The sequence below is a fragment of the Mesocricetus auratus genome, unplaced genomic scaffold, assembly GCF_017639785.1.
Source record: "Mesocricetus auratus isolate SY011 unplaced genomic scaffold, BCM_Maur_2.0 Super-Scaffold_100024, whole genome shotgun sequence".
In the NCBI taxonomy this organism is placed as follows: domain Eukaryota; kingdom Metazoa; phylum Chordata; class Mammalia; order Rodentia; family Cricetidae; genus Mesocricetus; species Mesocricetus auratus.
The window spans coordinates 5,639,878-5,652,992 of record NW_024429205.1 but is presented as its reverse complement, the minus strand read 5'-3'; the positions used below and the strand labels follow the sequence as shown (position 1 = coordinate 5,652,992).

General features: G+C 48.6%; 2 long non-coding RNA genes across 2 annotated transcripts; one reads left to right on the top strand and one right to left on the bottom strand.

Moving 5' to 3' along the window:
• Nucleotides 1-572: 572 nt before the first annotated feature.
• On the bottom strand, nt 573-2,170 carry LOC110343089. Its single transcript, XR_002385290.2, has 2 exons — nt 1,743-2,170; nt 573-709 (listed from the first exon to the last, which is right to left on the bottom strand). It is a non-coding gene; the product is annotated as an uncharacterized LOC110343089 (long non-coding RNA).
• A 4,183-nt stretch (nt 2,171-6,353) lies between these two features.
• LOC110343094 lies at nt 6,354-10,066 on the top strand. The gene is made up of 2 exons (XR_005870881.1): nt 6,354-7,217; nt 7,694-10,066. It is a non-coding gene; the product is annotated as an uncharacterized LOC110343094 (long non-coding RNA).
• The last annotated feature ends 3,049 nt before the right edge of the window (nt 10,067-13,115 follow it).

Genomic DNA, 13,115 nt, shown 5'->3' with positions numbered 1-13,115 from the left:
TACATAGCTAAGGCCAGATGGGAGACAGGCCACCCTGGGAAGCTGGTACTCGTTCCCGGAAGGCTCAGTAGTTCAGGAACACAGAGTCCCAGGGCATGTCCTGTTGGGTGCTGAGCCTGAGTGGTTGGGGGCAGATCGTCCAGTTCTTATTGGTTCCATGCACCAACCTGTCCTCCCAAATCTGTCATGACTGGGGAAACTTTGTATGTGGAATTCACACCCTAGCTCAGAAATGTACCCCTATTTGTTGGAAATGGAGAAAACCTAGTCCCTATTGGAATAATTTGCTGCTTTTTATCACACGATGTTGCACTGATTTCTCCTGCAGTCAGCCTTGTTGCACAGAAAATAATGCCCCAGATAAGTGTGCCTGGTTAGCCTCTTCCCAAGGAACTTATTTCCTGGGCTCCAAACTGACAGAAATGGGAAGGAAATGCGGACATCGATGTTACCCATCATCTCTTCCTTAGTTGCAGTCCTACTGATTTATTTACAGATGTCAGGCAGGATATGGCACCTGGGAGGAACTCGGTAAATACTCCTTAATTGATTACAACACGGAAATCTATCTGAAGATCTTGAAGGAAGTGCGTACTTTGGTTATTTATTTTTTTCAAAGTAGTCATCGATTTTAATCAGCAGCAGAAATGGTCCTAGATAGAGGCATGTTGGTTCAGGCCAAAAGCAGAGAGAGTCGAAATGAAATAGCCTGCAAAGGTAATGGCCTTAATTATTTTTCTTAAAAATTCTCATGATGGACGAGTGTTCCTTCTCCTGGGCTTCACCTTTGGGTCTATATTATTGGATAACAGGCATTCTAATCTGTGTGTGTTGATATATACATATATCATATATATACATACATACATATCTACATGTGCATGTATGATGTGTGTGTGTGGTGTGCCTATATTATTGGACAGCAGATATTCTAATCTGTGTGTGTGTGTTGTGAGATATATGTGTGTTTGTGTGTGGTGTATGTGTGGGATGTGTATTTATGTAGTATGTTTGCATGTGTGTGGTGTGAGATGTCTATACTTGTGTGTGTGGTATGTGCATGTGTGTAGTGTGTATGCATGTGTGTGGTGTGGTATGTGTGATGTGAATGTGACGCATGTTGTGTGTGTGAGTCCCTGACAGCTGCTAGGGATTCTCCTTCCACCTCACCATAGAAGCATATAATGACAGGCGTATGCTTCCATTCCAGCTCTAAGTGGGCTCTGGGGTCTCTGACTCAGGCCTCACGTGTGGACAAGTAAACCCTTTACCCATGGACCATGACTTCAGTGGCAGGCATTTTGATGCGGCCCAGGGATGTGAGAAGCTAGAATTCTCACCGCTGTACTTTCGACATCTCCCTCCCTAACCCTATTTCTCCCCCTTTTCACTGTGGTAAAATCCCCATGGCCTTGGCCTTGAACCTGAAAGAGTAGCTCCCCTTCTCCTTGTTCCACCTCTGCTGGGGAGATAGTCCAAGTTACAATCATCTCTCTGCTGGTGTCCATCTTCCTCTGTAACTGCGCCCCCGGAGTGCAGACCAGAGTCACAGTGTTAATTCCCGCAAGCTCCCACAGGGCCAGGGAGGGAAGAGTTTATTTAGCCAATCCTAGGTAGATGAATGTAGAGCAGACCAGGCTCCTGGGGAAGCTACTCATTTAGTTTGTTGGTCCTGGTGGTGTATTTCCAGCCCCGTGTCCCACCATTCTCCTCCCTCCCGAAGATAAGGCTGGGTCTCTCACCTTGTGAAAGGTCAGGCCGACTTCAAAAGATGACTTATGGGTTCTTCAAAGATGTCTGCCCTTCCCCTGGGGAGAAGCTTAGGTGAGGGGTTGGCAAACGATGCTGGCCAACCTGAAGAACCCGCCCCTGAAGTTAAGTGAGACGGGCTTGTGTCTTTGTCCTTTACTTCTAGTCCCTGCCATTGTTCTTTGTTTGGCGGGGTCGGGAAAGCCTGGTGATCCCCGACCTCAACTCCTCGCTCCAGACAGCGTTGATGACGTCCTGCATTGCTTTTCCTGCCTAAACGCACTTGGAATGACCACTGAGAGTGTGGGAAAAAGCTCTTCACATGGCCTAACAGCTAGCAGGTGACAGCTGGACCCTGCTGAGGCTCAGGTAGTTCTCATTCTCTCTCCCTCCCCCTCCCTCTCTCTCTCCTTTAAGCCAGGATGAGAAGTTGCTGTGTTCTCAGGTGAAGCTCTTATAGACTGGCTGAGGGTAGTGGCCATTTTGGCTCACGGTGCTCTGGAAACTACCCACAGGCCATGGCCTGCTTTTCTGGCCTGTTAATGCCCCTGCTTCAATCCGGCTGATTTTTCTAGCGTTCATCAGACCTGATTCCCTGCTTGATAAAACCCCAACCGTTAAGGGGAAGTAAGTATTTGTCATCTCAGCACCTGGTTTCAGGAACAAAGTTCTCGCCTCGCAGCCCTGCAAGCCATTGCAAAATCACCTTTGCTCAGGGACTTCTGGCGGCTGAGTGCGGAGGGGACTATCCTAGACTGGTTAGTGTGTGGAGGGGGATTCAGGTGATCAGGACTTCCAGGTTGCCATGGAGATTGTCAATCATCTGAGGAAACCTTCTGGGAGGGGTGGGAGGTGAGAAACCCTGAGCCTGTCATCTGCCTTTTACCGATTTCTTGGCACCTGGTGTACACAGCCTGGAACCCGGCTGGCCCTGGTCTTTCTTGGTGGCTACTTGGGCCCTGAAAACAAAAGGGAAGCTAAGCGTTGTGACTTCTCTTAGGAAATGCGCCGAATTCGTGCTTCTGGTTCTCTCGAAATTCTTCAGGGGCCCACGGAACCCAAGGGTGATTTTGTGGGTGCTCAGGAAGGGGAAGGTGCCTCTTGCCATATTCAGTCTGTGAGGCCCAACCACCGACTTGCCCTGAGAACCCTGCCCTCAGAATTTCTAGCCACTCCCTCCTGTTAGTGGACCTTGCCATGATGGCGATCACAGCGGCTCCCCATTATACACTGCTGTGATGATCAGTATTGATTATCCACTTGATAGTCTTAAATAACCGTGGGGGCAAACCTCTATCATGAGAGAGTTTGCAGATGAATAGAGGTGAGAAGATCCACCCAACCTGTGGCTGGTACCGTCATCCCACAGGCTGAGGTCCCAGACTGAATAAAAGACGAGTCGGAGAGGAGCCCCAGCTGCATTTCCCAACTGCAGATGCCCTGTGGCCCAAGCGCCTGTTGCAGGGCTTTCTCTGCTGCACACCAGGAGCCAGAGGAAACCTTTCCTTCCTTAAGCTGCACCGAGAGAAGCATCCGGTACAATCATGAAAAGCTTTGCCTAGTCCATCTCCCGAGTTATGGGGCCTTTAGGAGGGCAGCATTATTACTCTCATTCCCAGAAGGGAGACCCGCAGTTCAAGGTCATGGAGCTTACAGCTGTCAGGGTGTCAATCATCTCTGCCCTTCTGCCATAGCACGTGCCCAGAGGCACACCGAAGGACCCCGCCCCTCCCGGGTGGGCACCCAGTTTTGTTTCCGCAGCAGCTCCCATGGTTCCTTGGGGCTGGCCATGTCCACTCCTTGTCCCAATTCTCTGGAGCTTTTGTCTCTTGCTACATAGCCACTTCCTTAAAGGGACCAGCCAGGCCCGTTTCACCTAGAAACACCTGGTCAGGAAGCTCAGGTGTTGGCCACCTGGGCACTGCCAAGGGCCAAGTCCGTGTGATTAGCCAACTGAACCTGGGGTTTGGGGAAGAGCTGGCCTGGACTGTGAGGCCCTGGCGCTGCGGAATGTCTTGTGTAGGACAAAGCGGGCACTTGGGTTGCTTTTCTGAATGCTGTCGATTCTGAATATGGAAAAGCAGGCCTGGTTACTTCAGTGCGTTTGGGAGCAGCATCCACAGTCCTGAGGGAGGGATGATGGCCACCATGGTCACTGCTGACTGAGCTTAGATCCCTTTGCTCCAAAGGGAAGGTCCACTGACAGGTTTAGAGCCAGTCCTACTTCTAAGAATTGTCTCATGACAGAAGGAGGCAAAGCCAGGGCCTCTTGGCAATACCCATGGCCTCGGCAAAGGAGTCTTGAAAAGCAGGCTCTTTCTTACAGAGTCACAAAGGACAGACACTGTTGGGAGACAGCTGTAGAATGGCAATGAGCCAGACAGCCCTGGCTCTCCCGGAGTGGGAATGGAAAGAACATTTACACCTCAGCCTCAGTCTTTTCAAAAAAAAAAAGAAAAGAAAAGAAAGGCATTAATTTTTATCAATTCTTTAAGAATTTTATACATGTTCCAACTTCACGCCCACACCCCACCCCGCCCCACCTTGAGAGTTTCCAGTTTGTGCTCCCATATACTCATGGACGTATTCTACTAGAGTGAGTTTGGTTTAGCAGAGGTCACGCCCTTAAAAAAACACCGACTCCCTCTACTAGCAGCCACCAACTGCCAGTAGTTCCTCAGCTATCGGCAGGGGCTCACGAGCAGTGTAGAATGTCTCACACCTGTGACCCGTGCGGGACCGTCAATGTCTCACACCTGTGACCCGTGCGGGACCGTCAATGTCTCACACCTGTGACCCGTGCGGGACCGTCAATGTCTCACACCTGTGACCCGTGCGGGACCGCCAGCTGGCTGGGTCTTGTACGGGTCTCGTGCAGGCAGCCACAGCTGCTGTGGTTTCTCGACTGCAGCAGTCCGTCATGACCAGAAGCCAGGTGGTCCTTCCTGACCTCTGGCTCCTAGGATGTTTCTGCTCCCTCTTTTACCCTAGTGTGTGAATATGAATGAGTGAGTGTGTGTGTGAGTGAGAGACAGAGACAGAGACAGAGACAGAGGGGGGATTCAATAAATGGATCTGTGCTCCCCACGGACATTTACTCCCTGCGGTTTGTCTACTTCTGAGTTCCTACATTAACTCTTGTCTACTGCACGAAGTAACCTCTCTGCTGAGGTCTGAGAGCTGTCTCATTCTTTAAGTCTGACAAAATGGGGAGTGACATTGCCCACACTCCCAGGATGAAGATCACTGCGCCTCGCGGCGCTCCCACAAAGCAGATACTCCACTGACATCACTACTGTTGCTATACAGCTGCTCTTAGCTCTTCCCATCCACTGCTCCAGGACCCCCTGAGCTCCTGGGAACGGGGTGGGTTCAGCTTTGGTATTTCCTTCCTCACCCAGGAAGTAGCTGTCTCTCTCTGTGTCTCGGTAGCACTTTGCTTGTCTGGCCACAGAATCTATGACCCACCTTGTAATAGAGAAGGCTCTCGTTTGACGATTGAATGGAGGCTGACAGAGGTCAAAGACTGAAGACAAGAAGCTGAGATTCAAACAGTGACCCATGCCCCTATATCCTGGGGAAATGGGAAAAATAGTGTCAGGTGGCAGTTTTAGTGTCCCCCACCCCCCACTTGAGGAGTCTTCTTTTTATGTTTGAGGGAGGATCTGTGTACCATCTCACACTGGCCCTGGGGTCAGGACAGGCCCTCTGTCCCCAGCACACTGTTTTATAGAGAACCCACTGACATTGCTAGTTTCCCAGTCAGGCTGCACAGCAGTGTATGGAAAGCTCCCCAAGACTCGTCAAAACTGCAGATAGCGCTGTGTGCAGAGGAAGTACTGTGGAGGTGCTGGGCCCACAGGAAGTGGGAACTGTTGCTAACACAAAGGATGTGGCTCAAAGCAAGGTCTGAGAAATGAAAGTCAGAAAGGGAGAAGAAGTGGAATCCCGGGACAAGGAAGTGGCTTTGTTGGCAAAGGTAGGCAGACCACCAGCAAAGCGAAGGTCTGGGGCCAACGCAGAGGCCATTTTCCTTCTGGTGAGGGGTTCCCGGGGAAGGTGTTAGAGCCTTGAGACTGGACATCTGTATATGGAGATTCTCAGACAACTCTCAGGGCATCTTCACAGAGACCACCCCTCAGGTGAAATGTAACTTGTAACATGTCCCATCAATGGCCTCTAATCAAGTTGACGATTAAAATGGAATGTTGAAACCTCAGAGGGCTGACTTTCAAGGACTTACTTAGAAGCATTGTCCAATATCATAGCAACTTTAAGAGAGCTTATATCTCACCGGAATAAGGTTTTCCCTGTTTCTACTAAGTTTATTAATGATATTATCCTAATCTCCAGCAGTACTTAAAAATGTCCTTGCAGAGAAACCATAGGCTATCAAAATAAAAGGGGGTTCAGAGGTCATATACCCCTCTTTACAATAGGGAAATGGGATCAGAGTGAAGTTACCCAATAGCTTCAAGGCTGTGTCTGTTCAGTAGTTCAGTGCACAGTAGAGTTGGTGTCTTGATGTTTAATCAAGGACACAGTTCATAGGGATATATCTGCCCTGTGGGACTCAATGTTTATGTGCTAAGTGTATTACACATATTTTCCCTTGTGCTCCCAGGCCCTGGAAGGCAGGACACCTTTATCTAGTGGCCAGGCATGGAGACTTTGATAGCACAGAAGCTCTGGTTCAGGACACATAGGTAGGTTGGATCTCTGCCTCTGGGGATGGACCAGAAGTAAGTGTCTACAATAACTGTGGTGGTCAGTGTTGTCAACTTGATAGATTCAAGAATCACCTGGGAGACCTGTGTGTGACTGTAGGGGGATATCTTGGTTAAGATGACGGAAGTGAGAAGACACACCTACCATGGGTGGCACCATTCCCTGTGGCATGCTGGAGTCTGTGAATGGAGGCAGGGTGGTAGCGTGCATTCATTTCTCTGCTTCCTGGCTGTGTGTGCTGAGTGACCAGTTGCTTCAAGCCCCTGCCATGTGACTGCTCTGTACCTCTGAGAGGCAAGCCAGAATAAACCCTTTCTCCCTTCAGTTGCTTTTGTTAGGGTGTTTTGTCACAGCAACAGGAACAGAAATGGAGACTGTGAGGACTATGAGGAGGCGCTTCTTGGGGTTGGCAGGAGGCAGAGACTCAGAGGAAGTAGGGCTAGAATGCAGAAAGCAGGCCCTGGAGGGAGACAGTAACTCCAGCATCAGAAAGAGATGAGGTGGTCTATGTCCTGTGGTATATCCCTGCCCTCCCTGTCCCCAGACATGCTGTGACAGACTAAGGTTGGTTACTATGGACATTATAAGAGCAGGAGTCAGTATCTCACTTTCAGGGGTCTTTACCTCAGTGACATGTGGTTACAGGCCAAACTCAGCCAACTGGCTCTTGATGACTCCCCTTCTCAGACGACCACCATCCTTGCAATGAATCCAGGCAACCACTAACTAGGAGGCCTCAGGTAAGAGTCCTTTATCCTCTGTAGGCCTCTGTACCCTTGCTGCTGAACCTCTCAAATTGGCCTTCGTGTGCCCCCTAAATTGGAACTTGCTTGTATAAAGAGTTATAATTTACATTGGAGAACCTAAAGCACACAGCTGTCTTCTAAACATGTGTCAATTACAGCTGTTTGAGGTTGCAGAAGGGGCATGGGAGGAGACGGTCTTGGAAGTAGCAGGAAGGCACTCACAGGTGAACACTGAAAAGGAGTTTCCTGACCTGGTCCCCTCCGGCTGTCCACAAAGCTCTGTTAGCAGCTCAAGGCCACCTGGTGTCAGGACACATTTAGCTCAAACACAAGTCTCTCTGTTCTCACTCTGAAGTCACCCAGCAAAAGCCAACCATAACTCAGCTCTCTGGTTAGTCCACAGTTTGCCTTCATAGAGAGGATATTTGGCCATTGGAAATGGACTTGGCCATTGTATTTTGTCTTGGCAGGAACCCGTTAAATTGATGGTCTGTCTGGCTCCTGCGCTTTGCTCTCCTTTGGGTTGGTTAGCTGGAGTCAGCATGGCCCTCACCCATATGCTCCCTAGCCAGAAGGGGGTATCTGGATGGAGTCACAGATGATTGTGAGTCGGCATGTGAGTGCTGGAAACTGACTCCCGGTCCTCTGCAAGAGCATCCGGTGATCTTAATTGCTCAGGCATATGTTTCAGGCCACAAAGTTCTGTCCTAGGAGAAGGAAATATACCAACAACCAGAGCCAAGGGACCCACTGGCCTTGACTCATGTTCACCAAAAGAATAGATGAGCTGATGCCTGGACATTCAGGGGAAGGCGACAGAAGCTACCGGGGAAAGACTCGGGTCTCTGAAGTTGATAAAAGGGGTACTATACTGAGCAGTCTAGGCCTGGAACTTGTTTCTGTGTGGTCATGCAACCATAAAACAAAGGAGGTAGTGGGAAGGCCCTGACATCATGGAACTTGAATTTGCATGCAGGACTAAAGGGTCAAGTACAAACTAGATACTTTGAAAGGAAAAGTGCGGCATGGAATTTGTCCTATGAAGAATAAAACTTATGAAAAAACTGTCATGTGTCATGAGTTGAGTGAAGACAACTCAACACTGGGCCAAGAGTTTCAAAATGGATTGACTATAGACTTGGGTGCCTGGATATAACCCATTAGGGTAGTTGACCTTAGACGTACAATTGTGAGCCACTGGAAAATACAGGGATTTTTTTCTCTAGTTATCTGTTTGTCATATCAGAAAAAATAATTAAATCAGATCCCCACCTTACAGCACACACAGCATCAATTTAGATGAAGAAATAAAGGAAAGACACAGGAGAGTGTCTTCTAACACTGGGTGAGGGAAGTAATCTAAGCAAGATATACCAAGTTACTGAACTTTGCTAGCATTGCAATTTTTAAACATAAACACACACATACACACGTGTATGTATGTATGTATGTATGTGTGTATGTATGTATAACAAATACAAAAAGTGAAGGCCAAGCATTAAGAATGTCAATGACATTCAGTCTGTGATGCGATTTCTCTGGGAACACACCTAAAGTACAGAAAGCAGGGGCTTGGGTAGATTTTTTTTTAATTTCAGTGCTCACAGCAGTGTTATTCACAAGAACCAAACACTGAAAACAGCCCAGATGAATGAGCAGGCAAAATGGGACATGGATTCAACAGTTTATGAGTCAGCCTTCTGGCAAAGGGGCATTCTGGCCCATGCTCCAGCATGGGTGAACCTTGAAGACACGCCATCACAAGAAGAAACGTTGCATGAATCTACTTCTAGTGCAATTCGTGGAGAGGAAAACCAGAAAGACCAGTCAAGATGGAAGAACATGCTCACCCCAGGGAGATAGATACACAGCAAAGCAATAATGAGATCGTATCTCACACGTATCATATTGCAAAAACCCAAGTCTCCTAATGCCTGGAGATGGCAGTGAAGCAATAAGATCTGTCATATGTCATGGGTGATGTGTGAAGAAAAAAACTCCCTACAGACTCTTTGAGGACAATTTGGCAATATCTGGCAGATGGCAGAGAATGGCACACCTCTGTATCAGCGTCTCCTTCCAGGGACAAACCCTAGGGAATTTCTCACACCTGTGGTGAAATTATGCACAAAAACACTGCTGCACTGCTCTTCTTACTGAGGAAAATTTGAAGCCATCCAGTGCTAGGATGAAGGATAAACAAATTGTTACATCACTAAGTAGATTACTATGCAGCAGTTAAAATGTCCTATATGTGGTTGGTGTTCCTGTGGACAGATCTTTCAAGCACAATGCTTGGTAAAGAAAGCTTGCTTCTTCACGGGCAGGGGTTGGGAGGAATGCGGAGTTAGTGTTTAGCTGGGGCAGAGTTTCAGTTTGAGAAGAGGTGGATGGTGGCAATGGCTATACCCAAACACGGACCTGTCACGTACACGGGCTTCATGGACCACAAAGTGAAGGACTGATTGAGGTTCAATGGGAAATCTTGAAGCACTCAGTGGACTCTGTTTGCAGGATCTAAAGCTATTCTGCTATCTTCGGCCGCTGTCCAATATTTCAGACTATAGTGTAAACCTACATTCTCTGCTCCAGGGTGGACATTAACAGGGTCACCTACTCAACTGAGATGCTTCTTGACTCCATGTGCACTGGGAACCTCTTTAGTGCAACTGTGGGAGCTGAAGCCGGATTCACCTGAAAGACAGTATAACTCCATCAACTTTCCCTGCCTTAGAGACCCAGAAACCTGTACTGAAGTGGACAAGACTGGGTTTCCCACCAGGCTGAGTGGGCATGGCAGTCCTTAGTTGCAAGTGCTGGAAAGAAAAAACATTCTGTTTGAATCTTGCTGCTGCAATACTTTTCTTGTGGGCAAGGGGTAGGTGAGTGTTAATGGAAAGGAGGGATGGGATAGATGTGTGGAAAGGATGTGTGTGTGTGTGTGTGTATGTGTGTGTGTGTATGTGTGTGTGTGTATGTGTGTGTATGTGTGTGTGTGTGTATGTGTGTGTATGTGTGTGTATGTGTGTGTATGTGTGTGTGTATGTGTGTATGTGTGTGTGTATGTGTGTGTGTATGTGTGTGTATGTGTGTGTGTATGTGTGTGTGTGTATGTGTGTGTGTGTGTGTGTGTGTGTGTGTGTGTGTGTGGCTTGTAGCTTTGCTGCATGTCTGTTGTGAGATGTGGCGGGCCCACTGACATCATGGCATATCTGGAGGCCCAGGCTGAAGCATGCAGTCAATCTTCAGGCTCGTCACTTGCTCCTAGTTTAACTAGGGTGACAGACACTGGCCAGTCTACCTCAGTGGCTGAGATGCAGGCAGCAGATCAAGGATATCAGTTTAACAGATGTGTGTCTCAGTGTGGAAAGTGTGAAAATAGTGCCCAGTGGGTTTAGTCTCCATGGTTCCTCTGTAGGGCGGCACAAAGCAGTCAGTGCCCCAACATCCTCTTTCATTTTCACCTTGAAAAAGACAAAATCAACTTTCTAGGGTGATTGAACCTGTCCTGGCCACCCTTAGACCAGCTCTTCTGGTTAGGGGACGGCACGAATGAACCACTGCCTTTGTTCCACTATGGACCAGATGGTAGGTGAGTCACAAGGACAAGGGTCATTCCTTGACAGAGAATGGAAGGCTCTGAATATCATAAGACATGATGCCTGGCGTAAAGCTAGCACCATCTAGAACTCACTCACTGATCCAGAGTGCATGGAGACTATCTCAGAAAGCTTCAAAAACAGAGTCCCGGTGGGTCCACATTACCTGCTGGAAGCAGCTGGTGGTGTAAATGTCCCTGGTGATGCCCATGACCTGTATGACACCTTGAGTTATGGAGGACACCAGCGCTAGTGTCCTGCTGTTGGGAGGAATCCATCCAGCATGACTGAATCTACTCTTTAGACTGCCTCTGAGGACACTGTGTAGGGCCTCTTTGAGAAAGCATTTCCTTTTCCTTCTGCGCCCTTAGGCACTGGGTTTCTCTTCAGGGCTGTGGCTTACACCCTGTCCAATATATTTAGGAAGATGGTATAACACATTACAACACAGCTTTGCCTACTTTTCCTCTCCTTGAGCTTCCCAACAAGCATCCTGTGGGAAGGTGGGACTCCCTGCCACACTGCTGTAAGGAGGGTAGAGTAAACCCCTGCCAGCTAGGGACAATGTCGCACTCGGCCGAAGCTTCCTCTCTCTGCTCACAAAGGACCTGCCAGAGAGACCAACAGTGGTAGAAGGAGCTAAAGCCACCAGCTGGTGGGGACTTAGTGCTCCTCCACGTGCCTAGCACTGCACCTGGTCCCCTTGGGCAGGACCCAGGAAAGAGAAAGACATGAAGGAGTTGTCCCTGGCCACTACCATCAACTTAGGGAGACCAGAATAACCCACATGCAACCATGGGAACAGTCAAGAAAGGCTTATAACTAAATGCTAATTTGGAGGTCTAGGAGTGAGGAATCCAAAGAAGAAGAAATTGAAGATGACTTGGAGAGGTGACGAGGGCTCTTTGGAGAAGGTGGCACCTGATGGAAGTCTTATAGGATGGGCAGGAATTGGAGGAAGGCAAGGGCACATTAGGCCAGGGGATGTCAGTCCCGAGCTGCCTGAGTCTTGTTTAAGAGCTTCTCTGTGGCACCGTGTCGGGGCCTGCGATGTCATGGTAGGCAAGCTCCTTGGCTGCCAAAAGGGACTAGATATTTACCAAGAGTCCAAAACTGGTAACGGTGGTTACCAGAAATCCTCTTTGGAAAACAATTAGGTTGGAGGTTTTGTTTTTCTTTTTCTTCTTTGCGTGTGTATGCAGGCACACATGCGTGCGTGCGTGCGTGCGTGCGTGCGTGCCTGTGTGTGTGTGTATGTGTGTATTTAATGGAAAAGGTTCTGCAGGTCAATAACACAACTGCTCACTGGCCTTCTGCTGGGGGCGACACTATGGAGGGAAGCAATGAGGATCTACTGTTGAGAAAGACATGGGTGGGTTTGGTGGCTTCTCAACAGCGAGGGCTGGGTCCACCTGTGTGGCAGGAAACCTCAGGCAGGAGCAGGTCTAGGTTATTGGATGAGGGACTTTTTTCTGGGCTTCAAGGAGAGGAGTCAGCCAGAGAAGAAATGGACGACAGCCAGGGAATGGCGTGTGGAACAGCGGAGGGTGGGCAGCAAGGTCGCAGCAGCGCATGTGACCGAATGGACTACGTCCCTGTGGGCGCTGCCCAAGCCAGTGTCCATTCTTGTAAAAGTTCTCAGGGGTCCCACTGGAAGAAGAAAATTCATAAACAGGTAATTTTTTTCCCTCAAACAAGTGTCCTGCCCCTGCAGTGCCTGTCATCCTTTGATGAGATGACAATGACAGCTGTTCAGCTTTCCTTGACAAAAATTAAAGATGGATGTACTGGCTAGTCTTACGTCAACTTGACACAAACTAGAGTCATTGCAAAGAAGGGAGCCTCAGTTGAGAAGATGCCTCCATAAGGTCTGGCTGTAGGGCATTTTCTTAATTAGTGATTGATGGAAGAGGTTCCAGCCCATGGTGGGTGGTGTCACCCCTGGGCTGTTGGTCCTGGGCTCTATAAGAAAGCAGGTTGATCAAGCCACGGGGAGCAAGTCAGTAAGCAGCACCCATGTATGGTCTCTGCATCAGCTCCTGCCTTTGGGTTCCTGCCCTGTTTGAGTTCCGGTCCTGACTGCCTTCAGTGATGAACAGCCATGTGGAAGTGTGAGTCACACAAACCCTTTCCTCCTCAACTTGCATTTTGGTCATGGCGTCTCATCACAGCAACAGAAACCATGACTAAGACAGTAGAATTCCTGTGACTTTAAAAAAAATTAACTCACAAAGTTTAAAGGTTCCACAGTAGTTAGCCTAGGAACACAGACAAAAAATAAAGGACAGTCAGG